Below are 23,610 nucleotides of genomic sequence, written 5' to 3'. Positions count from 1 at the left end.
TATTTAGCTACAAAATACATCCCGAAAGATTTTAGCAGTCAACAAAAGAAGAAATTCTTTACTGAATTAATATATTACTTTTGAGGCGACCCATACCTCTTCTGGAGCTGTGCGGATGGAATCATACGAAGATGTATATTCGGGAAGGAAAGCCGGAAAATAATAGAGCATTATCATAGCGGGCCCACGGGAGGACATCATGGAGCACACTACACTGCAAAGATGATCTTTGACATTGGGTTTTATTGGCCCACAATCTTTAAAGATGCAGCCCAATTTGTCAAAGAATGTGATGCTTGTCAAAGAGTGGGAAACATTTCATCTCGAAATGAAATGCCACAACATAGTATCCAAGTGTGCGAGGTTTTTGATGTGTGGGGAATTGACTTCATGGGACCATTTCCCATGTCCAAAGGAAACAAATACATATTAGTAGCGGTTGATTATGTATCAAAATGGGCGGAGGCACAACCGTTACCAACAAATGATGGACGGGTAGTGGTAAGATTCTTGAAGAAACTATTTTCACGTTTTGGCGTTCCGAAAGCCCTAATAAGTGACCAAGGCACACATTTTGCCAATGATCAATTGGAAAAGGTGTTAAAGAAATATGGGGTTACCCATAAGTTTTCCACATCATACCATCCACAAACTAGTGGACAAACCGAAGTGACAAATCGAGCCTTAAAGCGAATTTTAGAGAAATCGGTGGGGAGCAACCGCAAGGAATGGTCGGATAAGCTAGATGATGCATTATGGGCTTTTCGTACAACTTTCAAAACACCTATTGGTACTATACCGTATAGGTTAGTTTATGGAAAACAATGCCATTTACCGGTAGAGCTAGAGCATAAGGCATTTTGGGCTTTAAAGAGGTGTAACTTCGACATGGAGGAACTACAGAGCAACCGGTTGATGCAAATGAATACCCTTGAAGAGCTAAGGAATGATGCATACTCTAGTTCATGGCTTTATAAAGAGAAGACCAAGAAATGGCATGACAAAAGGATTAAAGATAAACAAATCCATGAAGGCCAAGAAGTGTTGCTTTTCAATTCACGATTAAAGCTTTTCTTGGGAAAACTCAAGTCAAGGTGGGATGGTCCTTTTCTTGTGAAGATGGTGTTTCCACATGGTGCTATAGAGCTATTATCAAGAGATGGCACGCCCTTCAAGGTTAATGGTCATAGGGTCAAAAAGTATGAAGAAGGAGTCCCCCGGAATGAAGGAATGGAAGAGTTGTTGCTGGAAGGGATTGCAACCACGTAGAAGGGGAGGAGTCCAGCTAATGACTCCATAAAAAGAAGCGCTTATCGGGAGGCAACCCGAGTTTCAAGTTTGCATTTTCTTTCCTTTTCTTTATTTTCATTATTTTTTTCCTTTTTCTTCATCTATTTTATGCACATAACTGCTTGAGGACAAGCAATGCCTAGAGTGTGGGGTGGATGGTTTAAAAACATGAGATAATTCATTAATTTTTCAAAATTTACACAATTTTTTCAATCTCTGAAATGTACTTGCCGAGTAGGCACATATACTCGGCGAGTAGATGCCCAGTTAGGCTGATATAACGTTAAAAGGCATTTCTACTCGGCGAGTAGACCCTTTCTACTTGGTGAGTGGCCAATTAAAAAAAGGTGAAACCTAAATCTGTAAAAAAAAAAGAAGGTTTTCACCATTCCAACCCCATAACTCGCCGTGCAGCAACTTCTCAAGCATCCAACAGTTTCTTTCGAGTTTCTTCAATTTTCTATTCACTCTTCACTATTCAAGGAAAAAGGTAACATCTTTACACTGTAAACTCATGAAAGGTTCGATCTTTATCATAGATTTGTCCAGATTTTGAGTGATTTCGGATTTGGGGGGTTTTCCTCATATTCTAGGGTTTTAATTTAGTCACAAATTAGATAATGTTAGGAGGATTTTCCTCAAGATCTATGGTTAGATAAGTTATTCCAACAAAACCCTGTGAACAATTTGGACTTTTGGACAGTCTACATAGATCCGACACTCGAACAGTCTTGGTGTTCATCCTACTCGCCGAGTAGGTCGTGTACTCGGCGAGTAGGTAACAATGCAGACCCAATTTCTTCATTTTTAATTACTGGGTATTGTTTGTTTGTGTGTTCTTGATGTTTGTATGCAGGTATCATGGCAAGACGGGGTCAGTCTTCGCGTAGGGGAAGCCAAAGTGATATGCCATGGCTTTCTTTACAACAAATCACTTCCAAATCGTCAAAAAACAAGGGCCCTAAACAGACTAGAGGCACTCAGACAGAAGGAAATTCGTCTTCCAAATGCACTTGACTGGGGGTGGCTGGGAAATGTTGGATTGGAAGAGGAACTCACAACGTACTTGGTGAAGGACTGCAATTTGGGGTATGCCACCATCACATGTGATGGGTGGTTACAGTTATTCAAGATCCAAGAGCCGGTTTATGCCGAGTTGTAACACAAAAACTTTGTGTTATAAATAAATGATTTCAAATTACGATAAAACGATTTTAAAGCATCAAAAATACTCCAAATATTGAACTCTTTTATAAACTTATATTTTTCCCAAATATATATATTTGGATATATAAAATTGTTTATGTATATAAATATATAAGTTATGTCATCAGTTTAAATACCCTTTGTAATATGTTGAGCAAAGGATTACATGCAAAAATAGTTATTTACCAATTCATAAAGTACATATAAATTATAATAGGTATAATTTATAATACATAGAGCAATACTTCATGATTTAAATATACGTCAATACACTGTTTTACATGAAACAAGGGTTTTAATTCAAAACAAATCAAGGGTTTACACTTGTCAAATACATGTTCGGAATACTAACTCAAGAACTGATATACATGTAACGTTTATATGCTTTTTATGAGATATCCAATTCAGATTGTTTAATTCATTTTAGACAACCAAGGTAAAGCCCTCACATTATAACCAGAATCTCCAGTCCGGGGACCGAAACAAGTTGTGTGTAGATCTATATCGGGATTGACAACCTCGCACTCAGGCTGCTAGCTACAGTCAGGCATACACGTCAATGAGTGGCAATTGTTATCAACAATTTAAGCGCTCACAATGCGTTTGTTTCAGGCGTTCAGGTTTTAGTATGGTTATAATAACTCATTAAAAAGAGATTAACAACACGTTAGTGTATAAACAACTAAACGTAAATAAATCTTCAAAGTACTAGTTTACAAAATACAAAGTACAATGGTATACTACAGATTTCAATAACCGCTGGCGAAGCCAGGCACACACTCAGTTACCAGTTTTACAAATACATTGGTTCACAAATAGGACGGTTTTATGGGAATAAAACTACTTTTCACATACCATAGAAAATATGGGATTTTCTAGAACAATTTTCTTATTCAAAATACAAAGACACCCATGCAAACATAAAGACTTATGTACTCACTCAACTTATTGTTGATACTCTCTTTTCAAATTTCTTGTATTCTCAAGGAATTAATAACAGGTATTCCCTGAGCTTTTTCAGAAGATGAAGCCATTATGAGTCTTATCTTCTTCTTTTGTATAACTATTTTGGTTTCAATATACAATGATTGAACACATGTAAATATTATACTTTTAAATACAATGGTTGTTTCCACTTTGATTACTATGATGCATGTGTTGTGATACTACAAATGAAATCCTCCACCCCCGGACGTTTCCGCCGTCTGGTTTGGGGGTGTGACAAGTTGTGCTGGAAATTTTTCGCTACCATCGCATTTCAAGGTGGTAGTGAGTACTATAATCATAACACAATCTCTTTTTCTTTGGGTGGGGAGCTGTGACAATGCAGCATGGTTGAGTTCTCATGGAGGTTAGGTATTTATGATCAAGACATGATGATGACTGACTACTTTGAAGCTTTCTTGGAGAACTGTCATAAAGAACTTCCCGAGGAGGTGGTAGCTTCTACATGGTGGAACAGGATCGCTAACCGAGTTTATATCCCTTCCACCGCTCAAGAAGGCCACCTTCGCTCTCCAATCCACCGACTCATTCACCGATTTGTGGCTAGTACCATAAACATGCGGAAGGATTGGGACAAGGTCCTAACCCTTGACATCTTCTACCTATGGAGCATCATTACTCCCGACGCTTTTTACAACCTTCCCTATTGCATTGCAAAATTCCTTGCTGAAGGGGTGGTCAAAGAGAAAATCAATTCAAAAATCAATGGAGGCATGTTTATCACTTGGCTGGCCAAATCATTTGGGGTCCTGGATTTGCCACAAGCCCAGGCACTCATGGTTATCCACCCTCCACCGTTCAACACTACACTATATCGGAGGGCCCGGATAGTCGAGAAGTTTGGCGACTCATTCACTATTCCACATGAAGACGAGCCGGCAGTCCCCGAGGAGCCAGGAAGGCGGGTCCGACAACGTAGTGAGCGGGTGCGGGAAGATCCACCGGTTATTTCGGTGGAGGACAATGATGGATGGAACCAAGTGGAGTACCGACACTACTTGGATGATATTGGGCAAGGGGTGAATTACACTAATCAATCTTTTGAATACCTCTTTCAACAAATGCACATTGCCCCGAGACCCGGACCCGACTATCCATATATCATGAATTAGGATGAGAGAATGAGGAGAAGAGATGGAGAGGGAGGAAGTGGAGCGGGAGGAGCTGGAATGGATGATGAAGAATGAAGAATTTGTTTTTTTTTTTTTATGTTTTTATGCTTATGATGTTTTGTTTTCAACAATTGTTAAACACTTTGGATTTTTATGGTGAGTTGATTATTATTGTCACTTTTAGTAGTTTATTTTTCAGGGGTAGAAGATAAGGAAGCATAAAAATTTGTGAGGGTCAAGAAAGGAATGAGAGATTTTCAAGAAAAAAATGGAGTTTTGTCCTTAGGATTGAGTCCGTGAGAGTCGAGAGTTATAGGAAGTGTTGCTGCTGAAGGAATTAGAGTGAGGGTCAGTTTGCATTTCCGATTTCAACACCAAAGTCGAAAGAAGCATCAGTTAGATCAATTTTGGAAAAACAGCTACTACTCGCCGAGTGCACAAACTCTACTCGGTGAGTACATGAGATGTTACACGATATCGTTCTGAATCAAGGGCTACTCGCCGAGTCCACGCAACTACTCGCCGAGTAGACTGCTAATTTTTGATTTCCAGAATTGCATTGAGCATTTTCACTGCAACATTTAAACACTTTTTGTAAGGGATTGCCATTGGAGACTTTCTAACGACCTTGTTCCGTGGAATTTTCGAGTTGTCAACCACACGAGACGCATGGCACTCGTGCCATGGATGAGCTGTTCCCATGGCTAAAGTCAAGAAAAGAACGAGTTGAAGACGAGAGTGTCAACCTATTGACTGCTACCCCAGGGGAGTTTTTTCCAATTCTCTCTCTATATTTGCATTTTTATTTGCATAATATGCAATGAGGGCATTGCATAAAATAAGTGTGGGGTAGGGGGTTAGTCACATATTAGAAAATTTAGAATCTTAATTTAGGCTAGTTTTAAAAAAAAAATTGTTGCATACCAAAAATATGACTTAGGAATTTAATTTAGAAAATTTTGGTAAAAGCAATTAGGGATCATGCTAGTATTATATTTGATGATTGCATGAAGACCTAAATGTTTAGTTGAGCCTATATACGTTCTAGTGCATTTGTGGCTTCCTTATTCCAGTGAAATCATGAGACAAAAACACGACCTCGCTTAGCCTGAGAGATGCAATACGTTAGCAGCCTAAACCTGAAATGTATCCAGGAAAATTTTTATCGTTAGCCAATAAAGGTTGAGGTTGAGCGCCCCTGCTTAAGCATGTAGGGATTTGAGTGAAAAAAGTGAGGAATACATGTAAAAAAAGAGAGAGAGAGAATTACAAGAAAAGTTGTAAGAATTTTGGAGCAAATAAAGTGAAGATCTAAAGATCAAAATTCCAAGAAATTCAAACAGTTGAAGATACCAAAAATCAAACGATAAAGGTGGTGAATTCAAAGAAATCAAAGATCAAATTATCAAGGAAGTGAAGAATTGAAAACAGCTCCAATGTGGTATCATAAATTGTAATTGCCTAGATTATGTATGCTTGGGTTGCTCAACTAAAAACACCTTGAGGGTAAGAGTTTTTCTGAGGATGGATTCGGAGGGTTGCATAAAATGAGCATAGTTCGGGGTGAGTGGGCGAATTTTAATGAGGATTGTGAGTATTTGGAGTATGGGGGGTCCTTAGGTAAATTTTAGACACAAATGCATGCGTTGCGGTCTCGGCATAATGGCTGGGTTAGATTGGAGTTATTCTATGTGATTCTAATATGCTTAAAATTTAGTTTTGCTTGGGGGCAAGCAAAAGTCAAGTGTGGGGTATTTTGATATGTGCATAATTAGTTAATTATTTAGTATACATTTTTAATCATTTTTAATTAATTATGTGAATAATGTGGACAAAAGGTACTTAAAATGGTTTGAATTTTGTTTTTCAGTCCAGAAGACATGCTTGGTAGTGAAAGGGAGCAAGGGAAAGCAATTGAAGACCAAAGAATGAAGATGAGGGACAAAAGCCCATCTAATCGGCGAGTACACAAGCTTACTCGGCGAGTTCCTCAGAATATTCTAGAAGATAGCTACGATTCCTGATTCAAGATGGATAACTATGCACCTACTCGGCGAGTTGGTCCTGCTACTCGCCGAGTACACCCTGTTTTGAGATATCTATAAAAACCGAGTCTTTATCCAATGGGACAACTTTCCTGGCGATTTTTGAAAGTCAAGATGCGATTAAGAACCCTAGAAGATGCTGATGAATTCTAATCTTCAATCTTTTGAAGAATTGAAGCAACTAGGTTAATCCTACCACTTAGATTTAGGAATTGAATATGTTTGATCTAGTTAAACTTGTTTTTGTGTTTGTTTCTACTGCAACTATGAACTAAATACATTTTTTTTCTGTTTGGGGAATACCAAGGAACTTCTATGGTTTAATTCTTAGTTTTTGTTTGATTGTTTATTTGTGATCTATTAAATTAAGTTTGTTAAAGAACCTTATTCATTAATCACTACTATTTTCTGTTAATTGGAAGACAATTAGGCTGCATGAACATCTCTTCGTTGTTAACCTCATATGTCTATGTGAACACTAAACCATATGCTTAGGAGTAATGATTATGAAACTAAGATTAATAAGACAATAAGAAGATTAATGTGTGAGCTTGTTTGAGAAACCATCAAACAAGAGGTTAATTGAATTAGTAACTTAATTGACCACTAAAAATCTTATTTAATCCAAATCATTAATCTAGGGAATTAATTAGTTTAAACACTTGATCACCGCTTAAATTAGTTAATTGTCTAAGGGTTAGGAGTAATGAACATGAACCTAACTACTATAATTGGTAGCCAATAGCAATTACTCTATCATAAATACAAATAACCATAGGAGTGGATTGGTTGAACCTAAATAGAAACATCTTTATTAAATTTGGTGAATTAGTTGTTTGCTTTAGTTATTTAGTTAATTAAGTGTGCCTAAGTTTCTAGTCTTGCAAAACTAGAGGAAACCCTTTTACTTTCATTAATTGTTTTAGTTAAAATTAGTTATTAGTTTAATTTTCCGTTCCTTGAGTTCGACACCTTACTTACTAATCTATACCACTAAAAGACAGGTTCACTGCCTTTGTGTGCTAAATTTATTAAGAAAAAGTACGGATAAAACAAGTGCATTTTACACACAACAAGTTTTTGGTGCCGTTGCCGTGGAACGGTGCTAAATAATTAATCTAATTCCTAATTTTTTCGATCCTTTGTGTGAGTTTACTTACATAGAGTTCATTTATTGCAATTTAGTATTTAGTAATTAGGTTTTAGCATTTGTTTTAGTTTTCATATTAAGTTAAAAAATTTTCAAAATCACACTGATACTCGTCGAGTGCAGTCGCACCTACTCAGCGAGTACCAGTTTATTTAGCAGTTAATTATCAATTTTTTTTAGTACATATTTTTGTTCTTTTTACACTTTTATTCTATTTATTTTAGGACTTTCATGACCAGAGGATCAAACAACCCACTGGTACCCCCGTTTGAAGATCCCGAATCCGCATTGAAAAGGAACAAAAGAAAGGATGTGGAGAGTTGAAGTACACCAAAGAAGTCGCCTTTGTCCAACTTGAAGACTGTTTTTGGGAAAAAGAAGAGCAGTAAATCAGGAGCATCCTGTGCCTCTTTGATAATCGAAGATCCAATTCAGGAAGATATCGAGTACGAGACCGAGGAAGAAGAGGAGCCTACATACGAGCACGAAACCGAGTCTGAGGAAGATTTAGCTTTCACAATGGCTAACATTGATGAAATCCCCATGGGAGAATGGAAGAAGAGGATGCGCAACGACATTGGCCCGGGACTTGTGCAACCCGTAATTCCCGCGACTGCTACCTTCGAGCTAAAGGGTCATATCCTAGCTTCACTCAAAGAAATACCTTTTTATGGAAAAGATCATGAAGATGCCTACAAGCATTTGGATGAAGTCAATGATGTAGCTGATTATTTCAATATTCCAAATGTACCCCGCGAGACTCAACTACTTCGTATGCTTCCAGTGACATTCAAGGGTGCTGCAAAAGATTGGCTCAAGTCACTTCCCCCCGGATCAGTCACCACTTGGGCCAAGATGAAGGAAGAATTCATTGATCACTTTTGTCCACCTTCTAAGATAGCCAAATTGAAGAAGGCCATTGCAAACTTTAAACAACAAGCTGGAGAGTCGCTATATGAAGCATGGGAGAGGTACAAGAGCTTACTAAGAAACTGCCCACACAATGATCTAAACAGCCAGCAAGAAGTCTCCATCTTCTATGATGGAGTCAATGTCACAACCAGGCAGTTACTAGACTCGCAAGGCCCACTTACAAAGAAGCCGCCCCCGGTAATTAAAGAATTGATTGAAGAATTCTCTAAACACTCTAGAGAATACCATAACCCTAGACATGATGTCACTAGGGGAGCCGCTTATGCTGTTACTGAAGACTTATCCGTGGTCATGGCTATGCTAAAAACCATGGATAGGAGAATGGATAAAATGTATCAAACGATCCATGCTATTCGGGTGGGTTGTGAAAACTGCAATGGGCCTCATCTCACTAGAGACTGCGATTTAGATGAGAATGGCAACAAGATGGCGCAAGTTTGTTACTCAAATGGAGACCGATATGATGAAGATTGGCGCAAACAAAAGAAAGAGTGGCTACCTTATGAAGAGTACAAGAAAGTCAAGGAGGATAGGTATAGACAAAAGGGAGAGGGTTCTACCAAAAAGAGGAGCCGGTGCAAGAAAGGAAGCTAAGCTTGGAAGAAATGCTCACTAAATTTGTAGCTGCTTCAGAACAAAGGCATAGTGATCATGATGTTGCAATTCAAGAAACAAGAACCATGCTTAGGAACCAGCAAGCATCTATCCACAATATAGAAACACATCTTGGGCAACTTGCTCAACAAATTAACCAAAGGTCACCGGGCGAACTTCCTAGCAAAACTGAAAATAACCCATGAGGCGCATACATAAACATTGTCACAACAAGAAGTGGGAAGATAATCACTCCCCTGGCACCTATTCGGACTGAAGCACCCAAGGATTCACAGAAGGAGGAGGCAGAAAAGCAAGCAGAAAAGCAAAATATACAATCTGACAGTCCTACTCGTCGAGTACCTCATATGGACTCGGCGAGTACACCATTAAAAACCAATGAGCAGGTTCCCGAAAAGCCTTACCAGCCTCCAATGCCATACCCAGGCCGAGCTAAGAAGGAGAAGCAGGAAGAGGAGTATCAGAAGTTTCTAGACTACATCAAGACTCTTCAAATAAACATACCCTTCATTGAAGTCGTCATGCAAATGCCCAAATATGCAAAGTTCCTTAAGGAACTTCTCACCAATAGAAGGAAGATGGAAGAAGTGAAGAAGGTAGTACTCAATGAAAACTGCTCTGCTGCGATGCTAAATAAGCTACCAAAGAAGAAAGGTGATCTGGGGAGTTTGACTTTACCTTGCCAATTTGGCAACTTGGATGCTATTCATCCCTTAGCTGATTCGGGAGCAAGTGTGAACCTAATGCCATACTCATTCTTTAAGAAGCTGGACCTCCTGGAGCCAAGACCAATTCGCATGGCAATACACCTAGCAAACAAGACAGTCACCTTCCCAAGAGGCATATGCGAAGACTTACTAGTGAAGGTGGATAAATTTGTCTTTCCTGCTGATTTCATCATTCTAGACATGGAGGCGGATCCACAAGTTCCAATCATCCTTGGAAGGCCCTTCCTCAACACGGCAAGCGCTATAGTAGAAACGAGAGACTCAAAGCTCACCTTGCGAGTAGGAGAAGATTCGGTTACATTCGGGGTAGACCAAGCTATGAAGTATTCTAGGAGTAGTGACAACACGGCATTCTCAATAGATATGCTTGACGAATTATTGGAGGAAGACATAACTGAAGATTCCAGCAAGTTTACAGCCTATGATCCAGAAAAAGATTTAATGGAAATTAAAAGACTGTTGGAAGAAGCAGAGTATGAAGAATTAATGAAGCAAAATGACAGTCCTACTCGCCAAGTAGGACCGATCTACTCGCCGAGTTGCTCTGAAGAAAAGTCAGAAGTTGTGAATACAGCCACCAACTCGCCGAGTACCTTACCTGCACTCGGCGAGTCCAACACTCAGAATAAAGGAACAGAGCTCAAGACTTTACCAGAACATTTGGAGTATGCTTTTCTTGAAGAAGGCAATCAAAAGCCAGTAATCATAGCCTTTGATCTGTCCAAGTCTGAAAAAGAAGAGCTCGTGCAAATGTTGAAGAAGCGGAAACGGGCCATAGCATGGAGCATCACCGACATCAAGGGAATAAGCTCATCCTATTGTTCCCACAAGATCAATCTGGAAGAAGGGGCAAAGCCGGTTGTACAGCACCAAAGAAGGTTGAACCCGAACATGCAAGAAGTAGTCAAGAAGGAAGTGGTCAAACTCTTAGATGCAGGAATCAGTTATTCCAGGAATCAGTTATTCCATTTCCGAAAGTCCATGGGTGAGTTCGGTCCAAGTGGTGTCCAAGAAAGGAGGGATGACGGTCATAACCAACGAAAAGAACGAGCTAATCCCGACACGAACGGTAACCGGTTGGAGAGTGTGCATAGATTATCGAAAGCTAAACGATGACACTCGTAAAGACCATTTTCCCTTACCTTTTATTGATCAAATGTTAGAAAGACTATCGAGCCATAGCTATTATTGCTTTCTAGATGGATTCTCAGGTTATTTTCAAATACCCATAGACCCAATGGACCAAGAAAAGACCACATTCACTTGCCCAAGTGGGACTTTTGCCTATAGACGCATGGCTTTTGGGCTATGCAATGCACCAACGACTTTTCAAAGGTGTATGACAGCTATATTCCACGACATGGTGGAAAAATTCATGGAAGTTTTTATGGATGACTTTTCCGTTTTTGGATCTTCTTTCCATGATTGTCTCGCAAATCTTGACTCAATGCTTGCTAGGTGTGAAAAAACCGACTTGGTCCTCAATTGGGAGAAATGTCACTTTATGGTCAAGGAGGGTCTAGTTTTGGGCCACAAGGTTTCCAAAAAGAGAGTTGAAGTGGATCGGGCAAAGATTGACACCATTGCCAAATTACCCCCACCAACTAATGTGAAGGGCATTAGGAGTTTCCTAGGATATGCAGGTTTTTACCGGTGTTTCATAAAAGATTTTTCCAAAATAACTAGACCTCTAACACAATTACTACTAAAAGATGCACCATTTACTTTTACTAAAGAGTGTTTAGAGGCATTTCAATTCTTAAAGGAAAAATTAACTAATGCCCTGATCAATATTGCAGCAAATTGGAACTTACCCTTTGAGATTATGTGTGATGCTAGTGACTATGCATTAGGAGCTATCCTTGGTCAAAGGGTTGATAAGCACTTTCAACCCATATATTATGCTAGCAAGACTCTAAACCCAGCCCAAGAAAACTACACCACCACTGAAAAAGAGTTATTAGTTGTGGAGTATGCCTTTGACAAATTCCACCGTTACTTGGTTTTATCTAAAACTACTATTTTTACTGACCACTCGGCTATCAAGTATTTGTTTTCTAAACAGGAGGCTAAGCCAAGACTGATACGATGGGTGCTACTTCTTCAAGAATTCGACATAGAGATACGAGACAAGAAGGGAATGGAGAATGTAGCAGCTGACCACTTGTCAAGGCTTGAGAACCCGCAATTGCAAGAAGATAAAGTTGGAGACGACTTCCCGGACGAATACATTATCGTGATAGTGGGAGAAGAGCCATGGTTCGCAGACATAGCTAATTATTTAGCTACAAAATACATCCCGAAAGATTTTAGCAGTCAACAAAAGAAGAAATTCTTTTGCTGAATTAAAATATTACTTTTGGGACGACCCATACCTCTTCTGGAGCTGTGCAGATGGAATCATACAAAGATGTGTATTCAGGAAGGAAAGCCGGAAAATACTAGAGCATTATCATAGCGGGCCCACGGGAGGACATCATGGAGCACACTACACTGCAAAGATGATCTTTGACATTGGGTTTTATTGGCCCACAATCTTTAAAGATGCAGCCTAATTTGTCAAAGAATGTGATGCTTGTCAAAGAGTGGGAAACATTTCATCTCGAAATGAAATGCCACAACATAGTATCCAAGTGTGCGAGGTGTTTGATGTGTGGGGAATTGACTTCATGGGACCAGTTCCCATGTCTAAAGGAAACAAATACATATTAGTAGCGGTTGATTATGTATCAAAATGGGCGAAGGCACAACCGTTACCAACAAATGATGGACGGGTAGTGGTAAGATTCTTGAAGAAACTATTTTCACGTTTTGGCGTTCCGAAGGCCCTAATAAGTGACCGAGGCACACATTTTGCCAATGATCAATTGGAAAAGGTGTTAAAGAAATATGGGGTTACCCATAAGTTTTCCACATCATACCATCCACAAACTAGTGGACAAACCGAAGTGACAAATCGAGCCTTAAAGCGAATTTTAGAGAAATCGGTGGGGAGCAACCGCAAGGAATGGTCGAATAAGCTAGATGATGCATTATGGGCTTTTCGTACAGCTTTCAAAACACCTGTTGGTACTATACCATATAGGTTAGTTTATGGAAAACAATGCCATTTACCGGTAGAGCTAGAGCATAAGGCGTTTTCAGCTTTAAAGAGGTGTAACTTTGACATGGAGGAACTACAGAGCAACCGGTTGATGCAAATGAATACCCTTGAAGAGCTAAGGAATGATGCATACTCTAGTTCATGGATTTATAAAGAGAAGACCAAGAAATGGCATGACAAAAGGATTAAAGATAAACAAATCCATGAAGGCCAAGAAGTGTTGCTTTTCAATTCACGATTAAAGCTTTTCTTGGGAAAACTCAAGTCAAGGTGGGATGGTGCTTTTCTGGTGAAGATGGTGTTTCCACATGGTGCTATAGAGCTATTATCAAGAGATGGCACGCCCTTCAAGGTCAATGGTCATAGGGTCAAAAAGTATGAAGAAGGAGTCCCCCGGAATGAAGGAATGGAAGAGTTGCTGCTGGAAGGGATTGCAACCACGTAGAAAGGGAGGTGTCCAGCTAATGACTCCATAAAAAGAAGCGCTTCTCGGGAGGAAACCCTATTTACAAGTTTCCATTTTCTTTCCTTTTCTTTATTTTCATTATTTTTTCCTTTTTCTACATCTATTTTATGCACATAACTGCTTGAGGACAAGCAATGCCTAGAGTGTGGGGTGGATGGTTTAAACACATGAGATAATTCATTAATTTTTCAAAATTTACACAATTTTTTCAATCTCTGAAATGTACTCGCCGAGTAGGCACGTATACTCGGCGAGTATATGCCTAGTTAGGCTGATATAACGTTAAAAGGCATTTCTACCCGGCGAGTAGACCCTTTCTACTTGGTGAGTAGCCAATTAAAAAAAGGTGAAACCTAAATCTGTAAAAAAAAAAAAGAAGGTTTTCACCATTCCAACCCCATAACTCGCCGTGCAGCAACTTCTCAAGCATCCAACAGTTTCTTTCGAGTTTCTTCAATTTTCTATTCAATCTTCACTATTCAAGGAAAAAGGTAACATCTTTACACTGTAAACTCATGAAAGGTTCGATCTTTATCATAGATTTGTCCAGATTTTGAGTGATTTTGGATTTGGGGGGTTTTCCTCAAATTCTAGGGTTTTGATTTAGTCACAAATTAGATAATGTTAGGAGGATTTTCCTCAAGATCTATGGTTAGATAAGTTATTACAACAAAACCCTGTGAAAATTTTGGACTTTTGGACAGTCTACATAGATCCGACACTCGAACAGTCTTGGTGTTCATCCTACTCGCCGAGTAGGTCGTGTACTCGGCGAGTAGGTAACAATGCAGACCCAATTTCTTCATTTTTAATTACTGGGTATTGTTTGTTTATGTGTTCTTGATGTTTGTATGCAGGTATCATGGCAAGACAGGGTCAGTCTTCGCGTAGGGGAAGCCAAAGTGATATGCCATGGCTTTCTTTTCAACAAATCACTTCCAAATCGTCAAAAACAAGGGCCCTAAACAAACTGGAGGCACTCAGACAGAAGGAAATGCGTCTTCCAAATGCACTTGACTAGGGGTGGCTGGGAAATGTTGGATTGGAAGAGGAACTCACAACGTACTTGGTGAAGGACTGCAATTTGGGGTATGCCACCATCACATGTGATGGGTGGTTACAGTTATTCAAGATCCAACAACCGGTTTATGCCGAGTTGTAACACAAAAACTTTGTGTTATATATAAATGATTTCAAATTACGATAAAACGATTTTAAAGCATCAAAAATACTCCAAATATTGAACTCTTTTATAAACTTATATTTTTCCCAAATATACATATTTGGATATATAAAATTGTTTATGTATATAAATATATAAGTTATCTCATCAGTTTAAATACCCTTTGTAATATGCTGAGCAAAGGATTACATGCAAAAATAGTTATTTACCAATTCATAAAGTACATATAAATTATAATAGGTATAACTTATAATACATAGAGCAATACTTCATGATTTAAGTATACATCAATACACTGTTTTACATGAAACAAGGGTTTTAATTCAAAACAAATCAAGGGTTTACACTTGTCAAATACATGTTCGGAATACTAACTCAAGAACATATTATCAATCATTTATTTCAGAATGATTGGGTTTTCATAACTAATATACATGTAACGTTTATATGCTTTTTATGAGATATCCAATTCAGATCGTTTAATTCATTTTAGACAACCAAGGTAAAGCCCTCACATTATAACCAAAATCTCCAGTCCGGGGATCGAAACAAGTTGTGTGTAGATCTATATCGGGATTGACAACCTCGCACTCAGGCTGCTAGCTACAGTCAGGCATACACGTCAATGAGTGGCAATTGTTATCAACAATTTAAGCGCTCACAATGCGTTTGTTTCAGGCGTTCAGGTTTTAGTATGGTTATAATAACTCATTAAAAAGATATTAACAACACGTTAGTGTATAAACAACTAAACGTAAATAAATCTTCAAAGTACTAGTTTACAAAATACAAAGTACAATGGTATACTACAGATTTCAATAACCGCTGGTGAAGCCAGGCACACACTCAGTTACCAGTTTTACAAATACATTGGTTCACAAATAGGATGGTTTTATGGGAATAAAACTACTTTTCACATACCACAGAAAATATGGGATTTTCTAGAACAATTTTCTTATTCAAAATACAAAGACACCCATGCAAACATAAAGACTTATGTACTCACTCAAGTTATTGTTGATACTCTCTTTTCAAATTACTTGTATTCTCAGGGAATTAATAACAGGTAGTCCCCGAGCTTTTTCAGAAGATGAAGCCATTATGAGTCTTACCTTCTTCTTTTGTATAACTATTTTGGTTTCAATAAACAATGATTGAACACATGTAAATATTATACTTTTAAATACAATGGTTGTTTCTACTTTGATTACTATGATGCATGTGTTGTTATACTACAAATGAAATCCTCCACCCCCGGACGTTTCCGCCGTCTGGTTTGGGGGTGTGACAAGTTGTGCTGGAAATTTTTCGCTAACATCGCATTTCAAGGTGGTAGTGAGTACTATAATCCTAACACAATCTCTTTTTCTTTGGGTGGGGAGCTGTGACAATGCAGCATGGTTGAGTTCTCATGGAGGTTAGGTATTTATGATCAAGACATGATGATGACTGACTACTTTGAAGCTTTCTTGGAGAACTGTCATAAAGAACTTCCCGAGGAGGTGGTAGCTTCTACATGGTGGAACAGGATCGCTAACCGAGTTTATATCCCTTCCACCGCTCAAGAAGGCCACCTTCGCTCTCCAATCCACCGACTCATTCACCGATTTGTGGCTAGTACCATAAACATGCGGAAGGATTGGGACAAGGTCCTAACCCTTGACATCTTCTACCTATGGAGCATCATTACTCCCGACGCTTTTTACAACCTTCCCTATTGCATTGCAAAATTCCTTGCTGAAGGGGTGGTCAAAGAGAAAATCAATTCAAAAATCAATGGAGGCATGTTTATCACTTGGCTGGCCAAATCATTTGGGGTCCTGGATTTGCCACAAGCCCTGGCACTCACGGTTATCCACCCTCCACCATTCAACACCGCACTATATCGGAGGGCCCGGATAGTCGAGAAGTTTGGTGACTCATTCACTATTCCACATGAAGACGAGCCGGCAGTCCCCGAGGAGCCAGGAAGGCGGGTCCGACAACGTATTGAGCGGGTGTGGGAAGATCCACCGGTTATTCCGGTGGAGGACAATGATGGATGGAACCAAGTGGAGTACCGACACTACTTGGATGATATTGGGCAAGGGTTGAATTACACTAATCAATCTTTTGAATACCTCTTTCAACAAATGCACATTGCCCCGAGACCCGGACCCGGCTATCCATATATCATGAATTGGGATGAGAGAATGAGGAGAAGAGATGGAGAAGGAGGAAGTGGAGCGGGAGGAGCTGGACTGGATGATGAAGAATGACGAATTTGTTTTATTTTTTGTTTTATGTTTTTATGCTTATGATGCTTTGTTTTCAACAATTGTTAAACACTTTGGATTTTTATGGTGGGTTGATTATTATTGTCACTTTTAGTAGTTTATTTTTCAGGGGTAGAAGATAAGGAAGCATACTAATTTGTGAGGGTCAAGAAAGGAATGAGACATTTTCAAGAAAAAAATGGAGTTTTGTCCTTAGGATTGAGTCCGTGAGAGTCGAGAGTTATAGGAAGTGTTGTTGCTGAAGGAATTAGAGTGAGGGTCAGTTTGCATTTCCGATTTCAACACCAAAGTCGAGAGAAGCATCAGTTAGATCAATTTTGGAAAAACAGCTACTACTCGCCGAGTGCACAAACTCTACTCGGTGAGTACATGAGATGTTACACGATATCGTTCTGAATCAAGGGCTACTCGCCGAGTCCACGCTACTACTCGCCGAGTAGACTGCTAATTTTTGATTTCCAGAATTGCATTGAGCACTTTCACTGCAACATTTATACACTTTTTGTAAGGGATTGCCACTGGAGACTTTCTAACGACCTTGTTCCGTGGAATTTTCGAATTGTCAACCACACGAGACGCATGGCACCCGTGCGATGGATGAGCTGTTCCCATGGCTAAAGTCAAGAAAAGAACGAGCTGAAGACGAGAGTGTCAACCTATCGACTGCTTCCCCAGGGGAGTTTTTTCCAATTCTCTCTCTATATTTGCATTTTTATTTGCATAATATGCAATGAGGGCATTGCATAAAATAAGTGTGGGGTAGGGGGTTAGTCACATATTAGAAAATTTAGAATCTTAATTTAGACTAGTTTTAAAAAAAAATTGTTGCATACCAAAAATATGACTTAGGAGTTTAATTTAGAAAATTTTGGTAAAAGCAATTAGGGATCATGCTAGTATTATATTTGATGATTGCATGAAGACCTAAATGTTTAGTTGAGCCTATATACATTCTAGTGCATTTGTGGCTTTCTTATTCCAGTGAAATCATGAGACAAAAACACGACCTCGCTTAGCCTGAGGGATGCAATACGTTAGCAGCCTAAACCTGAAATGTATCCAGGAAAATTTTTATCGTTAGCCAATAAAGGTTGAGGTTGAGCGCCCCTGCTTAAGCATGTAGGGATTTGAGTGAAAAAAGTGAGGAATACATGTAAAAAAAAGAGAGAATTACAAGAAAAGTTGTAAAAATTTTGGAGCAAATAAAGTGAAGATCTAAAGATCAAAATTCCAAGAAATTCAAACAGTTGAAGATACCAAAAATCAAACGATAAAGGTGGTGAATTCAAAGAAAACAAAGATCAAATTATCAAGGAAGTGAAGAATTCAAAACAGCTCCAATGTGGTATCATAAATTGTAATTGTCTAGATTATGTATGCTTGGGTTGCTCAACTAAAAACACCTTGAGGGTAAAAGGTTTTCTGAGGATGGATTCGGAGGGTTGCATAAAATGAGCATAGTTCGGGGTGAGTGGGCAAATGTTTATGAGGATTGTGAGTATTTGGAGTATAGGGGGTCCTTAGGAAAATTTTAGACACAAATGCATGCGTTGCGGTCTCGGCATAATGGCTGGGTTAGATTGGATTTATTATATGTGATTCTAATATGCTTAAAATTTAGTTTTGCTTGGGGGCAAGCTACGATTGAAAGGGAGCAAGGGAAAGCAATTGAAAGACATGCTTGGGAGTGAAAGGGAGCAAGGGAAAGCAATTGAAGACCAAAGAATGAAGATGAGGGACAAAAGCCCATCAACTCGGCGAGTTCCTCAGAATATTCTAGAAGATAGCTACGATTCCTTATTCAAAATGGATAACTATGCACCTACTCAGCGAGTTGGTCCTGCTACTCGTCGAGTACACCCTGTTTTGAGATATCTATAAAAACCGAGTCTTTATCCAATGGGACAACTTTCCTGGTGATTTTTGAAAGTCAAGCTGCGATTAAGAACCCTAGAAGATGCAGAGGAATTCTAATCTTCAATCTTTTGAAGAATTCAAGCAACTAGGTTAATCCTACCACTTAGATTTAGGAATTGAATATGTTTGATCTAGTTAAACTTGTTTTTGTGTTTGTTTCTACTGCAACTATGAACTAAATACGTTTTTGTTTCTGTTTGGGGAATACCAAGGAACTTCTATGGTTTAATTCTTAGTTTTTGTTTGATTGTTTATTGGTGATCTATTAAATTATGTTTGTTAAAGAACCTTATGCATTAATCACTACTATTTTGTGTTAATTGGAAGACAATTAGGCTGCATGAACATCTCTTAGTTGTTAACCTCATATGTCTATGTGAACACTAAACCATATGCTTAGGAGTAATGACTATGAAAATAAGATTAATAAGACAATAAGAAGATTAATGTGTGACCTTGTTTGCGAAAGCATCAAACAAGAGGTTAATTGAATTAGTACCTTAATTGGCCACTACAAATCTTATTTAATCCAAATCATTAATCTAGGGAATTAATTAGTTTAAACACTTGATCACCGCTTAAATTAGTTAATTGTCTAAGGGATAGGAGTAATGAACATGAACCTAACTACTATAATTGGTAGCCAATAACAATTAATCTATCATAAATACAAATAACCATAGGAGTGAATTGGTTGAACCTAAATAGAAACATCTTTATCAATTTTGGTGAATTAGTTGTTTGCTTTAGTTATTTAGTTAATTAAGTGTGCCTAAGTTTCTAGTCTTGCAAAACTAGAAGAAACCCTTTTACTTTCATTATTGTTTTAGTTAAAATTAGTTATTAGTTTAATTTTCCGTTCCCTGAGTTCGACACCTTACTTACTAATTTATACCACTAAAAGATAGGTTCACTGCCTTTGTGTGCTAAATTTATTAATAAAAAGTAGGGATAAAACAAGTGCATTTTACACACAACAAACCTCCACATCATTTCCTGCATCAAAGCTCAGAAACTCTTACGAAAGGAGTGCCACGCATTCGTAGCCCATGTCATCAACGAGAAACAGGAAGTTAAAGACCTCGCGAGCATCCCCGAACTCTGTAACTTTCCTGATGTCTTTCCAAAAGATCTTCCAGGAATTCCTCTAGAATGTCATGTCGAATTATGCATTGACCTAATTCCTGGAGCTACCCCCATAGCCAAGTCTCCATATCGCCTAGCTCCAGCAGAAATGCAGGAGTTATCTAGCCAACTCAATGAGTTACTCAGTAAAGGGTTCATCAGACCGAGTTCCTCACCCTGGGGAGCTCCAGTTTTATTTGTAAAGAAGAAAGATGGATCCTTTCGGATGTGTATCGACTACCGTGAGTTGAACATGAAGAAACTACAAGGGACTCCGCTGGGATTACTGATATGTTCCTCCCTAAATAACTCATATACATGTATACATTACAATACCGATACGAAGAGGAGTTTTGTGAGTCACAAATTCAAAAACATATTAAAAAAACCCACAATCACTCAACGAAACATTCACAATAGAAATAATAGATGATAAAATGAAAATCACTAAAGATATATACGTACGATGCATTCTAACACTAAAACAACCAATTCTTCCAAAACAGCCTAATGTCGGTTACAATAGGAAACTTCGACGTGATCACTGGTATGTTTTAGTTTAGTCCCTACCATACGATATCATGTACTAAGAAAAGACCATTCACCTTAACCTATCGACTAATGAAACCCTTGTTATTATGGTGACAAACGCAAGACAATCCTCCAAATCATCTTTTACATCAAGGATCAGAAGTATCTATGCAAGAAGGACCACGCCTTCTTAGCCACGTTGTAGACGAGAAATGAGAAGCGAAAGACATCAAGGATGTTCCAGATGTTCGTAACCTACCTGATGTGTCCCCAAAAGACTTTTCAGGAATATCACCTTTACAACAAGTCATGATTTAATTTGACTTAAACACAATAACTATGGAAAAATTAGAGTAAATACTGTCTCACCCAAATTAGTCACTTCACTCGTGTAGAAATTTAGAACCCAATACTTAGTAATCCATGATTACTAAGTGTTTGTGTTAGCGTTACATATAGTTGAAATTCTACAGACTTTGGACATGTATTTTCCACTTTAACTCTTGTTCCTTGTTTGGTTGTGAGCTTAGGGTAGAACCACTTATTCTACTATCTTTTCAACCTTAAATTTTTACGACTTTTATACACGAAACGAAATTGAAAGGACTAGGGTGGATGGTACCATTTAGGCAATAGTATAGAAATTAACAAAACCTACACACTTCCGACCATCCAAAGCTACAAAGGAAATAGAAAAGTTTACAAGAACGTGTCACACCCCAAAGCTAAGAACGGCGGAAACGTTTTGGGTGGAGGACGTCATGTATAATATCTTCACAATGCAAAGTAGTAAAACAAGCAACAACATCATCCATTGCATTAATAGTAAAGTTTAATACATGTGTGTTATTTTCATAGTTATAAGACACCAAAATATGTAATCAAAATAAAAGAGGAGTCTTGATTGCTTCGTCTTCTCAAAACCTGTTCATCGCACCTACCTAGTGGTGACTTGAGAATACAAATTATTTTGAAAGCATAGATCAACATTTAAGCTATTGAATTTATAAGTACTTTGGTGTCATTGTAAAATTTTAATGAAAAGACTTGTAAATATTCAATGTAAATGTTTGTATATGTTTGAAAACCCAAGAAAATCCCATATTTCCTACTAGTATAAAAGGTAGTCTTCTACCAAGACCCGACTATTTAGAAAGTTTGCTTCTCTTGTAAAAATGAAGTTTTTTCCCAAGTATAACTATCATTATAAAAATATAGTTTAGCACATCGTTTATGTGAATGTGTCACAAAATAAAGATAATAGGGAAAATTATATAATCATTGAAATCGTTTATGTGAATGTGTCACAAAATATATTCTACCTCATCGTTTATGTGAACGTGTCACAAAATAAAGGTAAATAAGAAATCGTATCCATTTGTCTAGGATAAACATGACGTGGTAACTTGCCGAATAGTACAACCGAAGACATCCGTTAATGTGCATTTTCCCACTGTAGCTAACAACCAGGTGTAGGATGGTTGGTCCCATGGAGTATGTAGTAGTCCCCTTGTAATGTATATTCTCTTTGTATAGTATGTTCTCTTTATATAGACTCATGAATGAACTGACTCGTGTATGATTCCTTGTATTAGGAATAGTAAATAGTAATTCCTAAACTATAACTATTATAGTTTACTCGTAATGTAGTTTGAAATATCCAAGTATGTATATACACCTTTGCTACACAAAAGTGTTGGAACTGCAGTAACAACTTTCATATCGATACAATATATACTTACTACATATGTGTATCGAAATAGTGTTAACAATATATCAGTTTAAAATAGGTTTTGTAATACATTTAAAGGGTTTGTAACAATATATAATAATGACTTGACGTCGGTTTATAAAACGATTTAAAAGTAGTTTGTTTGATAAAACAGTTTTAAAGTATAGTAAATCCATATGTTTGATAGTTATTAATCACATGTGATTGATATAATAACTATGATATTCAACTTGTATTCCCCCCCCCACCCCCAGATAAAAGCATTTAAAAGTATTTAAAAGGTAGATTGAGGGGTATGAACTCACCTGTAGTGAGTGGATTGTACGGAAGTGGTGCACAAGGTGCTAGGTGTCATGTGAGGACTTGAACACACACAATGATCCTAAATAACATATAATAACACATATATGTATCCAATTAGTCATTTAACCACTAATTAACCAAGTTAAGACACCCTATGACATCGAAACACTTTGATTCAAGTGCTATAGGTACCAATGGGTTGCATCTAAAGGTTGTATGGCATTACATTTGAGTTTATGGCCCAACGATCACTCCTTAAAGATTTTACGGCCTAAAGTCATATCCCCCATGAGTTTATGGCCATAAAATCATGGTACTTAGTTCCATTTGGTGTTTGGAGGTCTTATAACTCAAGGGTAAGCATCCTATGATCAAGTCCAAGCCTTAGGAAGCATTAGTGGCACAATGGCACCACTTGATAGAGTTTACGGCCTATGGACCATTTCTATATGAGTTTATGGTCATAAACTCTATGTGCTCTTGATCTTTTTTATCTTTAAGGTCGTAAACACTTCAAGGAAGTGATCTAGACTAGTATACAAGGCTAAGGAAAGGACGAGGGTTCACTTTGCCCCATCTATTAGGGTTTACGACCCAAGAATATGCCTTGGCCGAAAACACCTTTGATCTTGTGAATCTTTGTTTTTTCTATTTGAATAAGAAGTGAAACAAGCCATATAACACACTAGGGTAAGAATACTTACAATAAAAGAGCGTGAAAGGGTGTTCACGGCCCTAGAACACTAGTGTGTGTTCTTGGTGTTCTGAAGAATGCTTGAAGATCTAAACAAATTGAATGATTTCACAGATGAAATCATGTAAGATCAATACATGATGAAGTATATCGACTAATCAAGGAGGAAATCACTTACTAATTTGGAGATCGAGAA

At 38.1% G+C, this 23,610-nt stretch overlaps 1 non-coding gene across 1 annotated transcript; it reads right to left on the bottom strand.

Annotated features, from left to right (window-relative positions):
• Positions 1-8,711: 8,711 nt before the first annotated feature.
• On the bottom strand, positions 8,712-8,818 carry LOC145044547 (small nucleolar RNA R71). Its single transcript, XR_013681496.1, has one exon. It is a non-coding gene; the product is annotated as a small nucleolar RNA R71 (small nucleolar RNA).
• Positions 8,819-23,610: the final 14,792 nt, after the last annotated feature.

This window comes from Lactuca saligna, chromosome 4 (genome assembly GCF_052625555.1).
Source record: "Lactuca saligna cultivar CGN05327 chromosome 4, ASM5262555v1, whole genome shotgun sequence".
Lineage (NCBI taxonomy): Eukaryota > Viridiplantae > Streptophyta > Magnoliopsida > Asterales > Asteraceae > Lactuca > Lactuca saligna.
The sequence above is the reverse complement of the archived record's forward strand: the minus strand, read 5'-3'. Positions and strand labels throughout refer to the sequence as shown.